General features: G+C 39.3%; 1 long non-coding RNA gene across 1 annotated transcript; it reads left to right on the top strand.

Moving 5' to 3' along the window:
- The first annotated feature begins 334 nt into the window (after positions 1-334).
- LOC111527960 lies at positions 335-24,265 on the top strand. The gene is made up of 4 exons (XR_002726824.2): positions 335-533; positions 4,132-4,876; positions 23,111-23,200; positions 24,052-24,265. It is a non-coding gene; the product is annotated as an uncharacterized LOC111527960 (long non-coding RNA).
- The last annotated feature ends 1,309 nt before the right edge of the window (positions 24,266-25,574 follow it).

The raw sequence follows: 25,574 nt of genomic DNA, 5'->3' as shown, positions 1-25,574 counted from the left end.
ATCTTGAAGTCAGCCAGCGGCCAGCAGAGGCGGTCTTTCCATCTGTTTCAGAAAACCCCGTGGCTTGTGCAACCTGGGAAACTTGCCCACAGCCATCCCACGTGGTGAGTCAGCTCTCTGGCTCCATTATCTACTGTCTCTTCCCAGATGTGACTGCCTGCTTAGGAGCAGGCAAAGTTATGGGGACCCAGGGGAGAAGCAGACACTCACCTAATGCACAGTCCTGCTGAGAATTTACCCAAACCCAAGGAGGTGGAAATGGAGCAGAGCTTGGGTCCTTTCCAAGACTGTTAACTGAAGATTTCTGTGGTGACATCACATAGAATTTTGACTTGCATTCGCCAAGAATGAACTGAAAGCAGGATCTGTCTCACCATACACTGAGAACTGTAGAATATGCAAGGCACATGGAACTTACTTTCTTATGTATAAAAGCTTGTATATGCTCCTTATACATCTGTCCTAATGCTTTCCAAACAGTCCTCACTCTAAGCCTCACCAAGACCCAGATGAGGAGACAAAGGCACAGAGGGGTGAGTCACTTGACCAAGTCACAGCACGGGAAAGGGACAGAGTTTTTGTGTCAAATCCAGGAAGTTCACCTCTTGGCTACAGTGCTTCTGATTCACCAGTGATTCCCACACGGTGGTCCCTGGGCCAGCGGCATCAAAATCACCCAGGAACTTGATAGAGATGAAAAATCACTGGCCTCAACTCAGACTTACTGAATCAGAAACTCTGGGGAATGAGGCCCAGAAATATTTGTTTGAACAAGCTTGCCAGGTGATTCTCATGCACACTACAGTTTGAGGAATATTGAACTAGGCCTTTGGAATGAGGTTTTTCTTTACTGAGTGTTTTAGGGGAATTCTTGGGTAAATATCAGAAGAGATTCACTAGAGTCCTTTCTGGGTACAAGTTAATAAATAGGTTTCCTTTCTGAGGTACTGCATGCAATGGTCAGAACTGTGACAAAGTATATTCATGAACATATTAATAAAAAATGTGTTTACTCTGTGAAAATAATACTCCCCTTAGAAAGGCGTTCACATGAACTTGGTGATTGATCTAATAGGGTACAGTTGGGAAGGGTCAAGAGTCACCCCACACCTTGTATCTCAGGTCAGCCTACCTCTTTCCATCTCTGCTCCCATCCTGGCCCCAACTACGCTCATCTCTCACTCAGAAATCTACAGTGGCTTCCTAACTCGACACCCCTTCTATTCTGAAACTCATTCAAACTGTTCTTCACATTGAAATCAGAGTGATTTTTCTGCAAATCTGAGCTTAAGTAAAGCCCTTAAAGAGTTACTGTTGTTCACAGGATACAAAACAAAATGCCTAACAAGGCATTGCTGACTTTTTAATGATCACCATTTTAACTAGTGTGAGATGGTATCTCATTGTGGTTTTGGTTTGCACTTCCGTGATGGCCAGTGATGATGAGCATTTTATGAAATATTTTTTTTAAAAAACACCCAAATTGATGGGGTGTGGTGGCTCACACTTGTAATCCCAGAACGTTGGAAGGCCAAGACAAGAGGACCGCTTTAGCCCAGGAGTTTGAGGCTGCAATAAGCTATGATAGCTCCACTGTACTCCAGCCTGAGGGACACAGTGAGATCCTGTCTCTTAAAAAAAGATTAAAAAAAAAAGATCCAAACTGAACTTTTAGTGAACTTGAAGACATAACAATAGAAACTATTCAAAATGAAAAAGACAAACAGAATTTAAAAGAAAAACACAAAAATAGCAACAGTGAGTGGCAGGACAGTTTTATGTGACACTCATACCTCATGTGCAAAGGGCCCCTTAAGCATATTTTGATCTGTGGCTTTATCATTTTATCAAATTTGGAGATTTTTCAGTCATTATTTCTTCAAATATTTTTTCTGCCCTTCCCACAACCTCTCTCCTTTAGAGACTCTAGATACACATATATTATAAGAAATATTGAAAGAAGTCTTCTAGGCAGAAGGAAAATGAAATGAAAAACAGATGAAAATGAATAAACTGTACCAGAAATGATAACTAGTAAATACACCGGTAAATATATATACTTTAGAATTTAAATCTTTTGAAAATATGATTGTTTAATCAAGAGTAATACCAATGTACTATGGAATTCATAACATACGTATAAGTGAATGTATGACAACAAAACCATAAAGACTACATAAGTGGAAAAGGGCAAATAGAAGTATGTTATTTAAGCTTCTTATACTGTCAGTGAACCTGTATAATATGACTTGAAGGTAGACTACGTTAAGTTAAAGATTTTAAACCCTACACCAACTAGTAAAAGAACAAAACAAGGAGTTACAGCTAAAATCCAACAATGAAGATAAAATGGAACCATAAAAACTTTCAATTAATTTTTAAAAAGGCAAAAATAGAGGAAAAGGGTAACACTGAATAATGTTACAAATAGAAAGCAAATAGCAGGAGGAGATACTTAGACCTAACCACAGCAATAATCATATTAAGTATAAATGGTTTAAATACCACAATAAAAAGTCCGAGATTGTCGTATTGAATCAAAAAAACAAGACCTAATAAACACAAGAAATTCTCTTTAAATATAAATAGACAAACTGATTAAAACTAAAATGTTCAACAACGATACACTGTGCTAACCCTTCTCAAAAAAAGACTGGATACACCTGTAATCCCAGCAATTTGGGAGGCCAAGGCAGGCGGACGACTTGAGGTCAGGAGTTCAAGACCAAACTGGCCAACGTGGTGAAACCCCATCTCTACTAAAAATACAAAACTTAGTCAGGCATGGTGGTGAAGCCTGTAATCCCAGCTACTTGGGAGGCTGAGGCAGGAGAATCATTTAAACCTGGGAGGCAGAGGCTGCAGTGAGACAAGATAATGCCACTGCACCCCAGCCTGGGTAACAGAAGGAGACTCTGTCTCAAAACAAAACAAAACAAAAGACTGAAGTGGCTATATTAATATCAGACAAAGTTTATTTCCGAGTAAAGAATATTTCCAGTGATAAAGAAGGAATTGGAAATGACTTTATGCACTCTTGTATTATTTGAAAAAAATCAAATAATACAACATGTAGCCTATATAGGTACATGTATATTTGAACATGTACTTATTTAGTAATTTAAACATTCAATACACTTTTCTTTAGGCTACTCCCTATACCTAGCACTATGTAAGTATTTAAAAAAAAAAAAAAGGATAAAGAAGTTGGACACAGCCCCAGACCTAGGGGAGCAAAATCTGTTAAGGAGACAAGATGCTAACTTTGTTTTTTAAGCTAATAAAAGATGTGTCAGATGTTAATTGAAAAATGGGAGTTCAGACAAAAGAATATTTCTGGCATCAGAGCAATTAGGGAAAGTTTCTAGAAGAGAGCTAAACCCCAAGAGTATGCACAGATAAAGAGAAAGAGGGAAGAAGAAAGGCATTTTATAATAATTGGAAATTTTTTAATTTATGTGTCTGGGTAGGATTTTACTTTGCTTTATGAGACCATTTTGGTCTCATTGCTTCCAGGTTTTATGGCTTTTGTGAAAAGTGGTTTGGGTGGATGCAGGGGAACTGCTCTCGTGAACGGGCCATGGCTGTGCAAGCTTTCCAGCAAACTACAGAGAAACAGCAAGGCCCTGGCTGCGTGGAAGCCTGCCTGCCTTGGCATCCTTGGAAAGATTGGTGTGGCTTAATGCGAGGCATAAAACAACACTTTTTTTACACCTCATCCCAGGACAATGACTAAGACCAAGACCAAGTTATTACCTGTGTACAGAGATGATGAAGATCAACTGGGCACCAACCACCACCTTGAGAGTGGGTCACCACACAAGCCCCACAAATTTCACCTGTCTCCAGGGTGAGGGGGCCCTAAAAGAAATGGAATTACCCTGCTCCACCAGCTCAGAGGAATGAGGCCTGATGTAGATATTAAGCTGAATTACAGGTGATTTTTTAAAAACCTACACATATGAGTTTTAGGGCTGAGATTTGTGTTCATAACACAGATCAGCAGTTCAATCGTTAGAATCATTTTCTGATAATAAGATGATTACTCTTTCTTCTTTCTTAGGTACATTGAAGGAGGTCAGTTTGGAGAACCACAGTGTAGACACTTACTCTGTCTCCTTTCTGTTTCAGATAAACTCAGAGCAGGAAGACAGCAAAGAATAGCAGTGAAAAGCATAGTGCTTAATCCAACCCCTTACTCACTGCTGAGACCTGGAAATGATGTTCATCAGATACAAAACAGGAGCGATGATAACTCATTATGTTTGTGTGATGATAAACAGAGAAAATACATTGAAGAGCTTATATGAGTGGCAGACATGGGACATGCTTCCCAGTGGCTGGCCAGCCTGTCGTCTTCTCCGTCATGTGTCTAGAGAAAAGCTCTGCACATCAACCTCTCAATGAATGATGATGGCACCAGTGAAATCAGGGGAGGCAGGAAATCATGTTAGTTTGGTTTATAATACAAGAAGTTACAGAATACAGAGTCCTCGAAACTGAGAATGTGCTAGTTGTATAACAGGGTCCTTCTTGGGACTCAGCCAGGATTCAAACTGTAAAGGAAAATCGGGTGAGCAGGTGGGGTAGTCAAGTGATTCTATTTGCATGAATAAATTTGTGAGATGATACCTTCTTGTCCAGGAACATTGAGCAGTGCTCATGCTGGGTGGATTGTGATTTGGAAACCCTGGGAGATGTCATGCCTGACATCAGCTTTCCCGCAGGTGACAGTTGCACCCTCTAACGGCTTCTCAAGTGACAGAGCTCAATGAGTGTAGAAGGGAAAAGTATGAGGATGATCCACGCCCACAGGTTGGACAGCCTCTGTGGTGGGCAGTGCATTAGCAAGGGAGAGACATTCTGTATTGTGCAGGTATGTGCAAGAACCAAAGAAAATAACTGTCATGAGAATTCTGACCTCATTAATACCCACAGACTAGAGACACCAGGAATCTGAGCTTGCAAAAGCATAAGGGAGCATAAGGGCTGTGTTCTCTTGCCCTTGGGGCACAGCATTTCACCACATTTTGTATTAATTTAACCTTGATGCAGATCGAAGAGCCCCAGTGATTTCCCAATAAAATGCTCCAGTTGCATAAACTTGCTTGACCTTCAGTAGATGCTCATTCTTTGTGGTCCACATCTACTGCAGGCTCACATTCTGGCCAGGGAGAATCTTCCGCGTGACTGAAGCAAGAGGTCCCACATGATTTGCTTTTTGCCTGGCATGGAGGCACTGTTTGCCCTGGTGACAAAGGACACATAGCCCTGTCTTTCCTCTGGAGGCCACTGGATTCATACTCCATCCTGAGATAACTTTGTATTAATCAACACCTCCTAACACGTCTGTTTTTTGAAAATGACAAGCATGCTGTGATGAGGTTCTCAAGGTCTGGTCACAGGTTTCTCTCAACAAGCATGGGGACATGGCAGTGCTCAGCACTGCTTTCTTCTGTCCTGGCTCGGGTGCAGTGCTGAGACAGGCACAGCAGCAAGTGACTGTATCTCTTGCAGTCCTGTAGCCTTCCCCCTTTTCTTCTCTGTCTGTCCCATATCCTTCTCTTTTCTTTCCCCTCATCTCCATTCTTTTCTTTCTTTCCTGTTACTGCTTTCTTCTTTGCTTTTGTCCTGTTTCCTGCTTTCAAAACACATTTATAAAGAGAGCATCCTCTGAACCAAAAGTGACAAAACTGTTTCACATTCTTTATCTGGTAGCAGGCTGCCGTCTAAAGGGCATTGTAAACACTTCACAGACCTTACCTCCCTAAGGGGACTGCCTGATTCTCCATTATAGAATGTCATTAGCTCTAATGAGTGCTGGTTTCAGTGCTAGAAAATAGCAACTAACATAAATTATAAAATATTAAAATTAACACAATAAACTGTCTTGTATTTGCAACATGAATGAATTGGGTTATCATCTTATAATATTCAAGGACACAAAAAGCAAAAATAGCATACCTGATTAAATTATATTTTCCAATAATTTCTTAATTTAAAACAGTCAAGTAGGCAGGCAGAAAGACTATGTTTCCCAGCCTCCATTGCAGTTAGGTTGAGACCATGTGACTGAGTTCCAGCTGATGGAAAATAGGTGAAAATCGCATACTTCCAGGTGTGGGATTTTTGTTTGTTTGTTTTTTGTTTTTTTGGTTTTGGGTTTTTTGTTTGTTTGTTTGTTTGTTTGTTTGTTTGTTTGTTTTTGACAGAGTCTTGCTCTGTTGCCCAGGCTGGAGGCTGGAGGGCAGTGGCATGATCTCAGTTCACTATAACCTCCACCTCCCGGGTTCAAGCAATTCTCCTGCCTCAGTAACCCAAGTAGCTAAGACTGCAGGGGCACACCACCACGTCTGGCTAATTTTTGTATTTTTAGTAGAGATGGGGTTTCACCATGTTGGCCAGCTGCTCTTGAACTCCTGACCTCAGGTGATCTGCCTGCCTCAGCTTCCTAAAGTGCTGGGATTATAGGCATGAGCCACTACGTCCAGCCCAAGGGTGATCTTTAAAAACATCTCTCACAGGTTTTTTTTACTCCATGCTACAAGATATAGGAGGATTGCCTAATCCATAATGCATTGTGTGCCAAACAATATATAATTTTAAATTGTGTTAATATCCTGAGATTTCAGGGTTTGTTGTTTGCAAAACAGTATAACTTATCCTGACTCATACAATGGAAAATTATAATTTAAGCATCTACTAAAGCTAATAAAAGCCTCAGAATAAAACAAAGAAATAAATCTTCATAATCTTGGATTTGGCACTGGACTCTTAGATATGACACTAAAAAGCAACAGCAGCAAAAGAAAAAAATAGATAAATTAGACTTCATCTAATTTTTGTGTATCAAGGCTTATTATCAGGAAAGTGAAAAGACAACCTACAGACAGAGAGAAAATATGTTCAAATCAGATAAGAAGATTTTAATATCTAGATTTCATTTACATTTGTTTTGCTTTTTCTTGCTATTTACTGATTGAAGAGATTGGATCTTTGAGGCCCAGCTGGGACTTGGGAATATAGAAAGAAGTCCTTCAACTCAACAACAAAAAGACAAACAACCCAATCAAAGAATTGTCGAAGGACTTGAATAGTCAACACTCCAAAGAAGATATATGAATGGCCAGTAAGCAGCTGAAGAGATGCTCAACATCACTAATGATTAGGAAAATGAAAATCAAAACCACAATGAGATATCACTTCATACAGGTTAGGATGACTAAGGAAAAAAAAATCACAAGTGTTGTCAAGAATGCGGAGAAATCAGAATGCTAGGATATTGTGGGTGGGAATGTAAGATGGTGCCGCACTATGGAAAACAGTTTGGTGGTTCTTCAAAAAGCCAAACAGAATTACCATATAACTCAGCAATTCTACACCTAGGTATATACCCAAAAAATCTGAAAACAAGGACTCAAAGAGATACTTCTATGCCAGTGCTCATTGCAGCACTATTCACGACAGCCAAAAGGGGCAAACAAGCCAGGTGCCCATCAACAGATGAGTGGATAAATGAAGTGTTGTTTATGCCTACAGTGGGATATTTATTACTCGGCCATAAAAAGGAATGAAGCTCTGACACATGTAACAACGTGGATGAGGCTTGAAAACATTATGCTAAGTGAAATCAGCCAGACACAAAAGAACAAATACTGTAGATTCCACTTATATGAAATGTTCAGAATAGGACAATTCCTGAAAACAAAAAGTTAAGTTAAAGGTTGCTAGGGGCTGGAGGGGAGGGGGAATAGAAAATTCTTAATGAGTAGAGTTTCTGTTTGGGATGATGAAACAATCATAAATAAATAGTGGTGATGGTGCACAAGATTATGAAAGTAATTAATGGCACTAATTGTATACTTAAAATGGCTTAAATGGCAAATCATATACAGTATTACTTATAGAGAGAGAAAGAGAGAGAGAGAGAGATTACTGCTCTAAAAAATGGGGGGGAAGTCTATCACTTAAATTTAAATTTGAAGTCGCAGTTTGGATTCATGATGTATTTAATCTTTATATTTTATTTTTCTATTTCCTAGCTCTGTCTACTGAAAAGGCCAAATAACAAAAATCAACACAACAGCAATAAGCATCCTAGCCTAGTACCTAAGTTGTCTCTAAGTACCTTTTCCCCAAAAAAAAAAAAAAAAAAAAAAACAACTAAGAACCCTTAAAGAAAGGTGCATTTCAAGATCTGAGCAGGAAATATATAGGACAATCCTGGAATATCTTGTTATAGAAAGAGAAAAGCCTCTTATGAGGTCCACTAGAACCATGCCAAATGAGTTCAGGAGGCACCTTGTTAATCTCCCATTTACCAAGGATGGGACCATTTGAACATCAATAAAAATAACTGCAACAATTTGAAGTACATAAAATATGTTTATTCCCATGAGTCCATAATAATACTTAAAAAAAAAAAAAACTTTTTTGCCACACTTAAAAGATGCTAAGAAGCCAACTCATTATTTTGAAAACTAGAAAATAAAAAAGAATCAAACATTCTAATCCTGCTTTTCCCATACAAATGAGATGTCAAAATAACAAAAAAATTGTGAGGAAACTCTCTTTATAGAATTATTCCAGCTTTAAAAATGAAGATGAAAATGAAGAAGAGGAGAAGGAGAACGTGGAGGAGGAGCAGAAGAAGGGGGAGAGGGAAGGGGAGAAGGAGAAGGGGAAGAGGAAGAGGAACAAGAAGAAGAAGAGGAGGAGGAGGCAGAGGAGGAGGAGAGGAGGAGGAAAAGGAAGAAGAAGATGAAGAAGAAATATTGATAGGACAGACACAAACAAACAGCTGAATGGTGGCACCTTTTCCTGAGGTGGGGCACACTAAGTTGAGAAGCAAGGCAGTGAGAAGGCATGAGTTCTGTTAAGGATTACATTCACCTGCTTCAGTTGTCGTTACAAAGGACCACAGATGAGCTGTTGGGGGAGGTGCTGAAACAGCAGAAATCTACTGTCTCACAATCTTGCAGGCTGGATGTCCAAGATCAAGGTGTTGGCAGGGTTGGTTTCTCTAAGGCCTCTCTCCTTGGCTTGCAGATCACTGTCTTCTCCCTGTATACTCACATGGTCATCCCTCTGTGTGTGTCTGTGTCCTCATCTCCTCTGCCTATAACATACCAGTCAGGTTGGATTAGAGTCCACTGGAAGGATCTCATTTTACCTTAATTGCCTCTTTAAAGATGCTGTCTCCAAATACATCACATTCTGAATTACTGAGGGTTAGGACTTCAAAATATGATTTTTTTTTTTTTTTTTGGTGGGGGGGATGCACTTCAGCCCACAAGGACATGCTTCCTTTAAGATCCAAATGAAAATATTTATCAGGCCATTATACCATGAAGCCTAGAGCACAGAAGAGAGGACTGTGCTGGGAGGGGACTGTGCTGGGAGACAGAGAGTCTGAGAGGGAAACTGATTGAGAGGTGCAGGTGGCTGTAGGAAACCCCAACCCAGGACAAGCTGGGTTGGGGGTGGTGAGTCAGAACACTCAGATCATCATGCCTGCTCAATGCCATTCTCCAGCAACAGGAAGGAGGGCTCCTCAGAGAAATATCTGGTCCCAAGTCTGGTGTAGGGAACACATAGCATGAGCCTGGAGGGTCACACAGCCCTGGAAATTAAGGAAGTGTTAGAAGAGGATGGAGACACAGCAAGAGGACGCAGGAGCCAGCTGAAAAAGGCATCCACTGGTCAAATTTGGAATAATTTGAACTAAATAGTGATAATGAGGGATTATAACCTATATCATAGATAAGGAATCCATGCACCCACACAGATATGAGCAAATAAATATGGGAGAAGGGCCAGCTCTTCCTTGCAGGAGAATGCCAACTCATATATGCAAAAGGAATGACAGAATTAGAAATCCACTTGGCACCCACAACTGTAATGACTGTTTTAGGCAAAAATCATCAAAAGATGCTAAAATCAACTGGCAAATGTGTGATAAGAAGCAGGATATTTGCATAGTCTCAAAGTATCACCTCCCAAGATTCTCATTAATGACAAAGGGGAAAAATAGGAACTTAGCAGTGAAGAAACCTGTGGCACTGTGTTCACCAAGTAACTCTCGCTACCATCACCAGCAATGGGGCAAATTGCTACCATGTTCCTCCTGATCTGACACAGCACCACTTCTGTTGTATCTCTGCCAAAAATGCATGAACTGTATGCCCACACATGCATCACAAACACACACCGCACACGCACGTGCACACACACACATACACACACACATGTTCTGCGGAAACATCAGGCAAACCCATTTGGAGGGATATTCAACAAAATAATGAACACCACTCTTCACAAACATCAAAGCTATGGAAGATTAAAAAAAGACTAAAGAACTATTCCAGATTAAAGGATACCAAGGAGACAGGACAACGAAAAGCAATGTGGGATGTTGGATCAGAAAAATAATAATAGTGCGACACCTAGAAATACTGGAATAAGGTCTGTAGATTAGACAATAGAATGGTATTGATGTTAATTTCCTGCTTTGATAGTTGCACTACAGTTATAAAAGAGAATACCCCTGGGTTTTGGATATGCACAGTTAAGTGTTCCAATAAGGGAACCACATGTCTGCAATTTATTCTTAAATACGTCAAAAAAAAAAACTGTGAACTATACACACGAACAAGTGTGCACACATACACACACGCACACACGGGACTGGGATGAGAACCAAATACTCGGTAACATTATACTATTTTTTGCAATTTCTTGTAAGTCCAAAATTATTTCAAAACGAGAGATTGTTAAAAGGAAAGAAATGACAGCAGCAATAACAAAACAGGGTGGGACGTGTGGAAGTACCTGGCGAGCTCCTGTGTTGCTCTAGTTCTCAACCTGGAACAGCTTATCATGTACATGCAGCTGTAATGAAACAACTAATTCAAACAAAATTCTTCTTGTCATTAAAGGCAGGTGTCTGGTGGACCTTCTTATTCTTAGATTGTGATTCAAAAGCCCAAACCATTCCTCACTGGTCTGAAAAGTTAGTCAATTGCCGAAGCTTCCTGAACCTGGATGTGGGAGGGGTCTGCTTCTAGAGAGGTGATTTCCTTTCCTTTCAAAGCAGCTGGCTAATGACCACATGCCCCTCTAGGTATGAAGACAGGGGAGCAACTGACCTTGGAAGGGAAAACTAGGAACCATAACACAGTTTCTTATCTCCGCATATCCTTGGTCTCATTCGATCAATCCAAGTAGTTTCCAGCCTTTGAACATGGCCAGGACAGCCCAGAAATCAAGTTCCCATTTTTGGGCAAAGAGCTGAAAGAGTTTCCAAAGGTGAATTGCCAGGTCACCTTCCTCCTCCTCTCTCCTCCAGCTGCTTAGAGGAGTAGAAGTTAAAAGCTGGTTAAATAACTAATATTAAAAAATAATTTGGAGAATCATAAAGGTTCTCACCCAAGAGGATTTCACATCGCATGGTCCAACTCTGATTTTCTAGATGAAGAAGCCGGAAGCCCATTGAAGCAAAACAGTTTGTTCCTAGTTACTCTGGTCAGGGCAGGCCAAGACAAGAGATTTTACCAGGGGCCACACAGAGGACACCTGACCGAGATTGGGTGTCGTTAGAGAAAAGTCTCTGGAGAAAGAAAGCAGTGAGACAGAATCCTAAGGAATTCAACAAAGGGAGCTGACACATGTCCTAAGGAGACGGATTCACAGTCCAGAGCTGGGAAAGCAAGGCAGGGTACAGGACACAAGCAGCAGCCCCCCACATGTGGCCTGTGGGCAGATGAACCCACAAGGAGCCACAGAGTCCGGGGCCCAGGGAGGGACTGGGGTTCGATCCGGAGGACATGGGGAGCCTTAGAGGAGTTCAAGCCAGAACTTTCATTCTCACATTCCGCTCTGCGCTCTGGGCAAGGTATGGCATTGTTGCTCCTCCTTCACTCCACCTAGGCTTAGAGTTCTTGACACCAGCTCTAGACCAAGAGGGAGGTCTCCAGAAGAGAGACTGGGATGAGCTCTGGACCCTGAACTGGTCAGTCTCTGTCACTCCTGGGGTCTTCTGTCCCTGTCTGGTGTGCCCTTCCAATGGCTGGGCCTTGAGTGGCCACTCCTGTGGTGTCAGCTTCCAAATGCTGGTTATTTATCACATACATCACACACACCCTCCACACATTGCACACGCACACACACGAGAACCAAGATGAGTGGCTAAGGTACCAAGGCTTATTAAGCTAGCTTTAGGGCACGTCTGGGAAAAAAAGAAAAATGAGCCACAGACACATCTGTGGCTGTTTTTCCAAAGATGTTTTCAGGAGGCTTAGTATTTATACATTTCCTGAAATTGAGGGATGGCAGACAGAAAGAGGGGCAGGCAGGTAGTAAAGCAAATGGTTACATTCCTGTTAGACTTTAGTTAGTGCCCAGTTAATCTACATTTCACATAAGAAAAGGTGACTATTTGAAGGGAAACAAAGGGAGCAAAGGAAGAGTGAATTAAGCAGCCACCTCTGGGTAGGAGGGAGGACTCCTCATTCCGAACCTGGGAAGATAAGCTTGTAATTGACATTATCAATATGGAATGAGTAGACTTTAGTTTTAGGAGCTAGACTTAGATGGTACACCTAAAATTACAATGGACATGTCCTTGTTTATGAGAGGCCAGCAAAAAATTTACTCCTGAATGATCTGTGGGGCAGCCCATGGTAGATCCCTGAGGCTTCCTACCTGTCCATGGGAACCTGGCTAGTGCACAATGCTAGAGCTATTCATTTGGAAGCTGGTGTTGCATGGCTCAGCCTCCCTGCTTCAGTCTGGGAGTCCTGGTATTTTTTATTCTCCTTTACATACCATACACACTAGGCACACTATACACACACCACACATACATCACACACACACACATGTTCTCAGTCACATACTTGCTCTTTCTCTTCCTCTTTCTTACTATTTCTCTTACCCTCTTCCTGCTAGTTTCCTGACAGCTTCCTCTTCATTAGTAAAGGGGGACCCTTACAGAGGATAGACTGAAGTTGCTTCTGCTGCCGTCTCTGGCCCCTCTTTCCTGACCAGTTCCTGCTCTCTGAGCCCAGCACCTTTGTGAGGCTGAGTGCCCAGTGCTGCCATGCTGCCAGCCAAGAGCTGGGGTAGGCAAGGTTTTCTCCTTCTCTTGGCTGAGAATGAATATGCCCAACATCCCAAACCTGCCCTCACCCTGTGCCCTTTACTGACACATAGGGACTCAAAGCCACTTTGTCTCTGGGCACCTTACTTCTACCTGCAGGGAGCTTTTCATAAGCTGATGACCGTGCAGCAATACTGGAGTCACTCCCAGCCCAAATCACCACGCAGAGATGCAAGCCAGCTCCTTCTCTCACCCAAGGGAAATTTCAACTCATTGAGATACTCAAAATGGATGCCCTGGGCTTATCAAAACTTTGATGCAATACTCAATTTTGTTTAAATGTCATACGTACATATATGCATGAATGTATATACAGTATATATAGATAGGGTTAGAAAAAGTTATTGGAAGAACATACACTAAAACACATGTTTGAGTAGTAGTAGATTTACAAGTGATTTTTTAATTCCCTGCTTTATTCGATTTTGGTATAATAAATATGCAACAGTTTTAGAATCAGAAAAGACATGACATAAAAATTGCCCATGAGACTAGAACAAGCAGAAGAAAGAATTTTAGGGCTTGAAGACAAGGCTTTAGGATTAGCCCAATCAGAAAAGACAAAGAAAAAAAGAATCAAAATAAAGTCATCAGTAAATATGGAATTTTGTAAAACAGCCAACTCTAAGAATAATTGGTGCTCCTGAGGAAGAAAAGAATTCTAAAAGTTTGGAAAACTTATTTAAGAGAATAATTGAGGAAAACTTCCCTGGTCTTAGATACTTCCTTGGTCTGAGAGATCTAGATATCCAAATACAAGAAGCTCAAAGAACTCCTGGGAAATGCATTGCAAAAAGATCATCACCAAGGCACATAGTCATCAGGTTATTTAAAGTCAACATGAAGGAAATAATTTTAAGAGCTGTGAGACAAAAGCATCAGGTAATCTACAAAGGAAAACCTATCAGTCTAACAGCAGATTTCTCAGCAGAAGCCTTACAAGCCAGAAGAGACCCAGGACATATCATTAGCCTTCTTAAACAAAATAATTGTCAGCCAAGAATTGTGTAATCAACAACACTAAGCTTCATAAATGAAGGAGAGATGAATTCTTTTTCAGACAAACAAATGCTAAGGGAATTCGCCACTACCAAACCAACACTACAAGAAATGTTGAAAGGAGTTCTAAACCTTGAAACAGAAGCTCAATATAAACTAAGATAGAACCTCCTTAAGGCATAAATTTCAAAGGGCCTATAAAACAATAACACAATGTAAAAACAAAGTATTTAGGCAACAACTAACAATATAAATAGAACAGTACCTCATATTTCAGTATTAAAGTTGAATATAAGTGGCCTAGATGCTCCACTTAAAAGATACAGAATGACACAATGGATAAAAAAAATCACCAACCAAATAACTGCTGACTTCAAGAGACTCACCTAACACATAAGGATTCATATAAACTTAAGATAAAGGGGCGGAAAAAGATATTTCATGCAAATATAAACTAAAAGCAAGCAAGGGTAGCTATTCTCATATCAGACTAAACAGACTTTAAAGCAACAACAATAAAAAAAAAAACAAAAGAAAGACAAAGAAAGGCATTATATAATGATAAAAGGATTAGTCCAACAGGAAGATATTACAATCCTAAATTTGTATGCACTCAACACAGGCACTCCCAGATTTATAAGGCAATTACTACTAGACCTAAGAAATAAAACAGACAGCAACACAATAATAGTGGGGGACCTCAATACTCCACTGATAGCATTAGACAGATCATCAAGATAGAGGGTCAATAAAGAAACAATGGACTTAAACTATACCCTAGAACAAATGGACTTAACAGATATTCACAGAACATTCTACCAAACAACTGCAGAATATACATTCTTCTCATCAGCACATGAAACATTCTCCAAGATAGACCATATGATAGACCACGAAACAAGTCTCAATAAATTTAAGAACGTAGAAATCATATAAAGTATCTTCCCAGACCACGGTAGAATAAAATGGGAAATCAACTCCAAAGGGAACCCTCAAAACTATGCAAATACATGGAAATTAAATAATCTGCTCTTAAATAATTTTTCGGTTAACAATCAAATCAAGATGGAAATATAAAAATTATTTGAAATAAACAAAAATAGTGACACAACTTACCAAAACCTATGCGATACAGCAAAAGTGGTACTAAGAAAAAGGTTCATAGCATTCAATGCCGACATCAAAACATCTGAAAGAGCACAAATAGACCATCTAAGGTTATACTGCAAGGAACTACAGAAACAGCAACAAACTAAACCTAAACCCAGGAGAAAAAAAAAAAAAGCAAAGATAAGAGCAGAACTAAATGAAATTGAAAGAAAACAACAACAACTACTACAAAAACGACACAATGGCTGGGTGCAGTGGCTCATGCCTGTAATCTCAACACTTTGGGAGGCCATAGCAATCAGATCACTCGAGCTCAGGAGTTTGAGAAGAGCTTGGCCAGCATGGTGAAACTCATCTCCCAAAGAATATAAAATAAATTTGAATTTTTTTGTAAAAATACAAAAATTATCCAGGCACGGTGGTGTGCACCTGTCATCTTAGCTACTTGGGAGGCTGAGACAGGAGAATCACTTGAACCAGGGAGGCAGAGGTTGCAGTGAGTCGAGGTCATGTCACTGCACTCCAGCCTGTGTGACAGAGGGAGACTCAGTCTTACAAAAAGAAAACAAATACAAAAGAGAAATGAAACAAAAAGCTGTTTCTTTGTAAAGATAAACAAAATTGATAGACCATTAGCAAGATGAACCAAGAAAGGAAGAGAAAAGATACAAATAAGCTCAATTAGAAAGAAACTGGAGATATTACAACCAATACCACAGAAATACAAAAGATCATTCAAGGGTACTATGAACAGCTTTATGCACACAAACTACAAAATCTAGGGAAAATGGATAAATTCCTGGAAATATGCAACCTTCCTAGATTAAGTCAGGAATAAATAGAAATGATGAATAGAACAATAACCAGCAGCAATATTGAATTAGTAATTTTTTAAATGCCAACAACAAAACAAGTTCAGGACCAGATGGATTCACAGCTGAATTCTGTCAGACATTCAAAGAATAATTGGTACCAATTCTACTGAAACTATTCCAAAAGATAAAGAGAATCCTCCCTAAATCATTTTATGAAGCCAGAATCACTCTAATACCAAAACCAGGAAAAAAAAATTACAAAAAAAGAAAACTACAGACCAATATCCCTAACAAATATAGATGTAAAAATCATCCACAAAATACTAGCTAACTGAATCCAACAGCATATCAAACAGATAACACATCTTGATCAAGTGGGTTTCATACCAGAGATGCAGGGATGGTTTAACATATACAAGTCAATAAATGTGATACATTACATGAACAGAAAATTTCTTTAAAAATCATATGATCATCTGAATATGCAGAGAAAGCATTTGATGAAATCCAGTAATGCTTTATGATTAAAAAAATAAAACTCAACAAAATAGACATAGAAGGGACTTACCTCAAAGTAATAAAAGCCATATATGACAAACTCACAGCCAACATTATACTGAATGGGGAAGAGTTGAAAGTATTCCCCTGAGAATGAGAACAAGACAAGAATGCCCACTTTAACCCCTTATGTTCAACATAATACTGGAAGTCCTAACCAGAGCAATCAGACAAGAGAAAGAAATAAAGGGCATCCAATTTGGAAAAGAGGAAGTCAACCTATTGCTGTTTATTGATGATATGATTGTATGCCTAGAAAACCCTAAAGACTCACCCTGAACGTTCTTTAGATTTGATAAATGAATTCAATAAAGTCTCAATATACAGAATAAATGTACACAAATCAATAGCACTGCTATACACCAACAATGACCATGCTGAGAGTCAAATCAAGAACTCAGTCCCTTTCACAACAGCTGCCAAAAAAATGAGTAAAATATGTAGAAATATACTTAACCAAGGAGGTGAAAGATCTCTACAAGGAAAACTACAAAACACTGCTGAAATAAATCATAGAGGACACAAATGGAAACAATCCCATGCTCATGGATAGAAAGAATCAATATTGTGAAAATGACCACATTGCCAAAAGCCATCTACACATTCAATGCAATTCCCATCAAAATGCCATTGTCATTCTTCATAGAACTAGAAAACAATACTAAAATTCATATGAAACCAGAAAAGAATCTGCATAACCAAACCAATACTAAGCAAAATGAAAAAATCTGGAAACATCACATTACCCAATGTCAAACAGCATGGTACTGGTATAAAAATAGGCACATCAGTCAATGGAACAAAATAGAGAACCTATAAATAACGCCAAATACTTAGAGCTAACTGATCTTCCATAAGCATACAAAAGCATAAATTGGGGAAAGGACATACTATTCAACAAATGTTGCTGGAAAAATCTGACAAGCCACACGTAGAGGAATGAAACTGAATCCTCATCTCTCACCTTATACAAAAATCAACTCAAGATGGATCAAAAACTTAAACCTAAACCAGAAATTGTAAAAATTCTAGAAGATAACATTGGAAAAATTATTTTTGACATTGGCTTAGGCAAATAATTCATGACTAAGACCCCAAAAGCAAATACGACAAAATCAAAAATAAATAGCCGGAACCTAATTAGACTTAAAAGCTTTAGCACAGCAAAGGAAATAATCAGCAGAGTAAACAGACAGCCCACAGAGTGGAATAAAATATTCACTGACTATGCATCCAACAAAGGATTAATATCCAGAATCTGCAAAGAACTCAAATCAGTAAGGAAAAAACAATCCCATTAAAAAATGGGCAAAAGACATGAATAGACAATTCTCAAAATAAGATATACAAACAGCCAACAAACATATGAAAAAGTACTCAACCAAGAAGAAATCGATTCCCGGAACAGACCAATAATGAGCTCTGAAATTAAATCAGCGATAGATAGCTTACCAACCAGAAAAAAAAAAAAAAAAAAAAAAAACCTGGGACCTAATGAATTCATAGCCAAATTCTGCCAGATGTACAAAGAAGAGCTGGTACCGTTTCTACAGAAACTATTCCAAAAAATTGAGGAGAAACTTCTCCCCAACTCATTCTATGAGGCCAGCATCAACTTGATACCAAAACCTGGCAGAGACACACACAAAAAAGAAAACTTCAGGCCAATATCCTTGATGAACATTGATGCAAAAGGTCTCAACAAAATACTTGCAAACTGGATCCAGTAGCACATCAAAAAGTTAATCCAGGCTAGGTGCAGTGGCTCACGCCTGTAATCCCAGCACTTTAGGAGGCCAAGGCAGGAGGATTGCCTGAGCTCAGGAGTTCAAAATTAACCTAGCCAACATGGCGAAACCCTCTCTCTACAAAAATACAAAAAATTAGCTGGGCATGGTCAGGGGCACCTCTAATCCCAGTTACTCAGGAGGCTGAGGCGGGAGAATTGCTTGAACCCGGGAGGTGGAGGTTGCAGTGAGCCAAGATCACGCCACTGCACTCCAGCCTGGGTGACAAAGCAAGACTCTGTCTCAAAAAAAAAAAAGAAAAAAAAGTTAATCCACCATGATCAAGTAAGCTTCATCCCCAGGATGAGAGGTTGGTTCAACACACTCAAATCAATAAATGTGATTCATCTCATAAACAGAACTAAAGACAAAAACCACATGATTATCTCAATAGATGCAGAAGAAAAGGCTTTTGACAAAATTCAACACCCCTTCATGTTAAAAACACTCAATGAACTAGGTATTGAAGAAAGACACCAGTAAGAGCCGCCGATTACAAACCCACAGCCAACATTATATTGAAGTAAGAGCCGCCGATTACAAACCCACAGCCAACATTATATTGAATGGGCAAAAGCTGGAAGCATTCACCTTGAAAAGCGGCACAAGACAAGGATGCCATCTCTCACCACTTCTATTCAACATAGTATTGAAAGTCCTAGCCAGATCAATCAGGCAAGGGAAAGAAATCAAGGGCATAAAATAGAAAAAGAGGAAGTCAAACTACCTCTGTTTGCAAACGACATGATTTTATACCTAGAACACCCCATAGTCTCATCCCAAAAGTACCTCCAGCTGATAAACAACCTCAGCAAAGTTGCAGGATACAAAATCAATACAAAAATCACCAGCATTCCTATACACCAACAACAGCCTAATCAGAAAAGCCATCCCATTCATAACTGCCACAAAAAGAATAAAATACCTAGGAATAGAGCTAACAAGAAAGGTGAAAGATCTCTACAATGAGAATTACAAAGCATGGCTCAAAGAAATCAGAGAAGATACAAACAAATGGAAAGACATTCCATGCTCATGGATAGGAAGAACCAATATCATTAAAATGGCTATACTGCCCAAAGCAATTTATAGATTCAATGCTATTCCTATCAAACTACCAATTACATTCTTCACAGAACTGGAAAAAAGCTATTTTAAATTCACATGAAAGCAAAAAAAAGCCCAAATAGTCAACGCAATCATAAGCAAGAAGAACAAAGCTAGAGGCATCACATCAGCTGACTTCAAACTATATTACAAGGCTACAGTAACCAGAATAGCATGTACTGGTGCAAATGCAGGCACATAAACCAATGGAACAGAACAGAGATCCCAAAAATAAGGTCACACATCTACAGCCATCTGATCTTTGACAAAACTGACAAAAACAAGCAATGGGGAAAGGACTCCCTATTCAATAAATGGTGCTGGGATAACTGGTTAGCCATATGCAGAAGATTGATACTGGACCCCGACATCATATACAAAAAATAACTCAACATGGATTAAGGACTTTCATGTGAAACCCAAAACCATAAAAACCGTGGAAGACAACCTAGGCAATACCATCCTGGACACAGGAAAATTGACAAATGTTATCTAATTAAACTTAAGCGCTCCTGAACAGCAAAATAAATTATCAACAGAGTAAACAGAAAACCTACAGAATGGGAGAAAACATTTGCAAACTAAGCATCTGACAAAGTCTAATATCCAGCATCCATAAGGAACCTAAACAAATTTACAACAGAAAAACAAACAACCCCATTAAAAAGTGGGCAAAGGATATGAACAGACACCTCTCAAAAGAAGACATACATGCAGCCAACAAGCATATTTTAAAAAGCTCGACATCACTGATCATTAGAGAAATGCAAATCAAAGCCAACGATATACCATCTCACACCAGTCTGAATGGCTACTATTAAAAAGTCAAAAAATAACAGAGGCTGGTGAGTTTGCAGAGAAGGGAACACTTGCACACTGTCAGTGAAAGTGTAAATTAGTTTAACCATTGTGGAAGGCATTATGGCAATTCCTCAAAGAGCTGAAAGCAGAACTATAATTTGACCCAGCAATCCCGCTACTGGGTACATACCCAGAGGAATATAAATCATTCTACCATAAAGACAGATGTATACAAATGTTCATTGCAGCACTATTCACAATAGCAAAGTCATGGAATCAACCTAAATATCCATCAATGACAGATTGGTTAAAGAAAATGGTGTAAATGTTAAATACATATACACCACAGAATACTACGCAGTCATAAAAAAGAATGGGACTATGTCTTTTGTGGGAACATGGATGGAGCAGGAGGCTCTTATCCTTAGCAAACTAACGCAGAAACAGAAAACTAAATACTGTATGTTCTCACTTACAAGTGGGAGCTAAATGATAAGAACTTATGAACACAAAGAAGGAAATAACAGACACTGGGGTCTGCTCAAAGAGGGAGCATGAGAGGAGGGAGAGGAGCAGAAAGATAACTATTGGGTACTTGGCTTAATACCTGGATGAAGAAATAATATGTAAAACAAACCCCCATGACACATGTTTGCCTATGTAGCAAACCTTCACATGTACCCTCAAACCTAAAATAAAAGTTTAAAAAATAACAATAAATTGTAAGTCATAAAATAAAACACCAAAAGAAGAGCATAACTTAACTAACTACGACTAATTGCAGCAACTTGAATGAATGTCATGAACATATTAAATAAAAATACTCGACAGTAAATAAAAAAGAAAAATTACTCAACACCAATAATCACCTGGGAAATGATTATTTAAACCACCTGACTCCTGCAATAATTGCCATAAGAAAATGTCAAAAATGTGGTGAAAAGGGAAAACTTTTACGCTACTGCTGGAAATGTGAATTAATACAACCACTCTGGAAAACAGTATGGAGATTATTTAAAGAACTAAAAGCATAGCTATCATTTGATCCAGCAATCCCACTACTGGGTATCTACCCAAAGGAAAAGAAGTCACTATATGAAAAAGACACTTGCACACACATGGTTATAGCAACAAAATTTGCAATGGCAAAGATATGGAACCAACCTAAGCGCCCATGGACAAGCAAGTAGATGAAGAAAGTGTATATACATAGCATGGAATGCTTCTCAGCCATACAAAGGAATGAAATAATGTCTTTTGCAGCAACTTAGATGGAGCTGGAGGCCATTATTCTAAGTGAAGTAACTCAGGAATGGAAAACCAAATATCATATTTCCTGCTTATAAGAGGCAGCTAAGCTATGAGGACTCAAAGACACAAGAATGGCATAATGGACTTTGAGGACTCAGTGGGGAAGGCTGGAACGGGGTAAGGGATAAAAGACTACATACTGGGTACATCGTACACTGCGCAGGTGACAGGTGCCCTAAAATCTCAGAAATCACCACCAAATAACTTATCCTTGTAACCAAGAACCACCTGTACCTCAAAAACTATTGAAATAAAATTGTTTTTAATGCCTCATCATTTTAATTTAATTTGAAAGAAAATCATGTTGCATTTTTAAAGTTTATTTTCAGGAAAACATTGACCATGATTTTATCTTCATTCCATGAAGGTTCAATGAGAGGGTAATGATTATAAAAATAGTGGCTATGTCCAGATAATATCTGGATGATTAGTATCACAAGCTGGTACTTTTCCAAAATATTTCTGAAAACTGGGCTAAGGCCCACGACTTCATGAAAACAAAAAAGTGTTGATATTCTAGGGACTTTGATTCCAAATAAGGGCTTTGATTTATAATAAGGATATTATAAAAATTTATATTATCTTGAACAGCAGTTAGCTGCTCAATGAATATGTTCATATTTTCTAGGAGAAAAGAGTTTTGCCTTATAATCATCTTTAAAACAAATACTTCTTGAAAGAAACCTGCAAAAATATTTTGAGTCACATGAAAAGCTCTAAACAGGCAAACGGTACAATAATGTGGTTTACATTCTGCTGGTAAACATACTAGGGATGAGCCATGGGCATTGAAAATCTGTAAATATTCACAATCAGCTCACTCCTCCCACCCAGGAAAATTCTTGGTCCACTGTTTACAACTTCAGGAAATGTGTGGAAACTGATTCCTGAGGCTGTTGAAACACCTTCTAAGGTCAACCTCTTCTGAGTCCATACACATAATTCCAGAGCATGTTCCTTAACAGCAAATGGGCTCTGGGGTCTGCAGACAGATGCTTGCACCAGTGACATTATCTGTTTCTTCTCTCTTCCCGTCCCTGTTCTTTCTCTAGCCCTCTCTCTTCCCAATTATTTTGTCTCTTACTATTAGTATCTACAGAGACAAAATGTTGTTGTGATTTTCTTGCAATGATAGGGACAAATATCTGAGTTAGTCAAATAATGGAGCCATTAGCATATTGCTTGGAGTTATATTATCCAGACCATTGCCTCAGGAATTCACTCGTGGATAGCCGTAGGTTTTATAACTCAGAGGTTTAGAACTAAAACTTCCAAGTGTAGTTTTTTTCCCCAGTGCTTCACCAAAATTAGAGAACAACGCATTTTTCTCCAGTAAAGTGGTTCTCAAAGTATGGTCCAGGGACTCCAGGAGTTTCCAAGATCCTTTCAAGGGATTCATGAAGTCAAAACTATTTTCATGATAACACTAAGACATTATTTGTCTCATCCTCTTATGAGTCTAGAATGGAATTTTCCAGAGGCTACATGATGAGTGACATCACGACAGACTGAGTGCAGAGCCAGCTATAAGAATCCAGCTGCCTTCTATTAAGGTAGGCATTAAAGATATTTTAAAAAGGTAACACAATGCCATTCATCTCCCTAAATAGCCTTTATTTTGGGAAATGTAGTTATTTTTATAAAAAGATTTTATTTATATTAACATGTAATGGTTTATATTCTTATTTTTAAATAAATAAGTTAATTTTTAGATTTATTTGTTTTCATTTCTAAAACGATAAATATCAATAGCTATGATCCACATAAACAAAAGCTATTTGGGATCCTCAATTATGTTTAAGAATGTCAAAGAGAAATGACAGAAAAATTGATTACTACTTTTCTAGTACAATTTAAAACAAACAATTTTATTAAATTGGCTTATTTTATTTTGGCCTTGTCTGATAGAATCTCTTTGGGGCTAGATATGGCAGCTTTGTAAGGTGTCCACTTGGCCAGGCTGAAACACATTTCCACAGTTGCCTTTCTCATGTGTTTCTGGCCAGAGGGAGCCAAAGAAAGGCTCTAGTGCAGTATTTGAAGCACAGACATGAAGCAACCACCATCTTGTAAATCACCTTACCATGTCTGCTTCCAAGAAATAGCCACTTCAAGTCATTCACATGCCTTTGGTATTCACCCCTCATCTGTGGATGCACCTCCTTGGCGCAAGGCACAGCCAGGCCTCCTGCTGCTCCACTTTCCCCCCAATCCTCCTTCAGGTTCTCTGACTGCTGGGCCAGCTGTGTGTGATGAAAGACCTGGCCCCTCCAGGACATGCAGACCATCAAGGGCAGAAGGAACACAATAAAGGGTCTGCATTTCTATCTGTTCTCCTGGGCTCCAGCTGATGCATTTCAGCTCCTTCTTGCTCTCCCCTTTTCATATTCATCTTATTTTCCAGGTACCCTTTATGTGGGTGCCTTCAAGCTCCAGCACCAAATATGAAGGCGACTGCCATCACCAGCTCCCACCCCTACCTAAGGTCAAATCCCTGAATGGCATATAACACACTAGAGCAATTAAAAGGATCTAACTAAAGGTGGGGAAGGAAAAATGTGTGTACAGAGACAGGAAGTCATGGACACAGTTATATTGAAAGATACAATGACCTCCTCCTCCTCATTGTGATATTATCATGTCTTTCCACACTTGGGCTTCTGAGGTTGTTATGCTGAAAGTCTGCCCTAACTACAGGGTCACACACAGAACTGCATCCACAAAGAGGCAGATTGATTGTAGGATGGTTTCATGGGCATATATTTATCTCCAAATTCATCAGATTGTATACATTAATTAAATACAGTTTTTTTGTGCTACAATTATACCTCAATAAAGTGAGAGCTTTTTTCAAAAAAGAGGGGAAGAAGGCTGGGCTCATTTGAAACAATGGCTCAGGTTGTCACACCTGGAAGCACATTTGTTATCAGGCCAAGGAAGTTGGAAGAAAGACCTTCATGGCATCATTCTGGCCATCTGTGTAAGACAAACAGCCAGCCTCCTAGCTGGGGATAAATGGCAAGTGTGCCTACATACATTCTGCTTCCCTGTCATTCTTCCCTTTAATTTCACTTCGTTTTTCAAGTATTTGTTGAATTCCATGCCCTCTATGTGACCAGCACTGGGTTGGATTCCATGGGCAAATACATGTATTTTCGTACTTGAGGAATTCGTTAGTTACCTATTGCTGCATAACAAATTACCCCCAAAACTTAGCAACTTAAAGCAACAATTCTCTATTAACTCACAAAGTTCCGGACAGTCAAAAATCTTGGAGTGGTTTATCTGGGTCTTTCTGACTCAGGCTCTGTTATGAGGTTTCAGTCGAGTTGTTGGCCAGGACTGCAGTTATCTGAAGGCTTGACCAGGGCTGGAAGATCTGCTTCCAAGAAATAGCCACTTCAAGTCATTCACATGCCATTGGCAAGAGGCCTCAGTTTCTCATTATGTAGACTCCTCCATAGGTGATATGGTTGGGATGTGCTTGCCCTCCAAATCTCATGTTGAAATGTGATCCCCGATATTGGAGGTGGACCCAGTGAAAGGTATTTGGGTCATGGAGGTGGATCCCTCATGAGTGGCTTAGTGCCCTCCTTGCAGTAATGAGTAAGTTCTCACTATGATTTCACGTAAGATGTGGTCACTTCAAAGAGCCAGGCAGCTCTCTCCTCCCTTTTTCTTGCTCCCTTTCTCACCATGTGACATACTGCTCCCTCTTCACATTCCACCATCATTAGAAGCTTGCTGAGGCCCTCACCAGAAGCAGATGCCATCACCATGCTTCCTGTACATCCTGCAGAATCATGAGCCAAAATAAACCTCTTTTCTTTATAAATTACCCAGTTTCTGGTATTTCTTTATATCAATACAAGTGGACTAACACAGAAAATTGTTACTGAGGAGTGGGATGCTGCTATAAAGATACTT

This window comes from Piliocolobus tephrosceles, chromosome 14 (assembly GCF_002776525.5).
Source record: "Piliocolobus tephrosceles isolate RC106 chromosome 14, ASM277652v3, whole genome shotgun sequence".
NCBI lineage: Eukaryota > Metazoa > Chordata > Mammalia > Primates > Cercopithecidae > Piliocolobus > Piliocolobus tephrosceles.
This window is presented reverse-complemented; position numbering and strand designations above follow the sequence as displayed.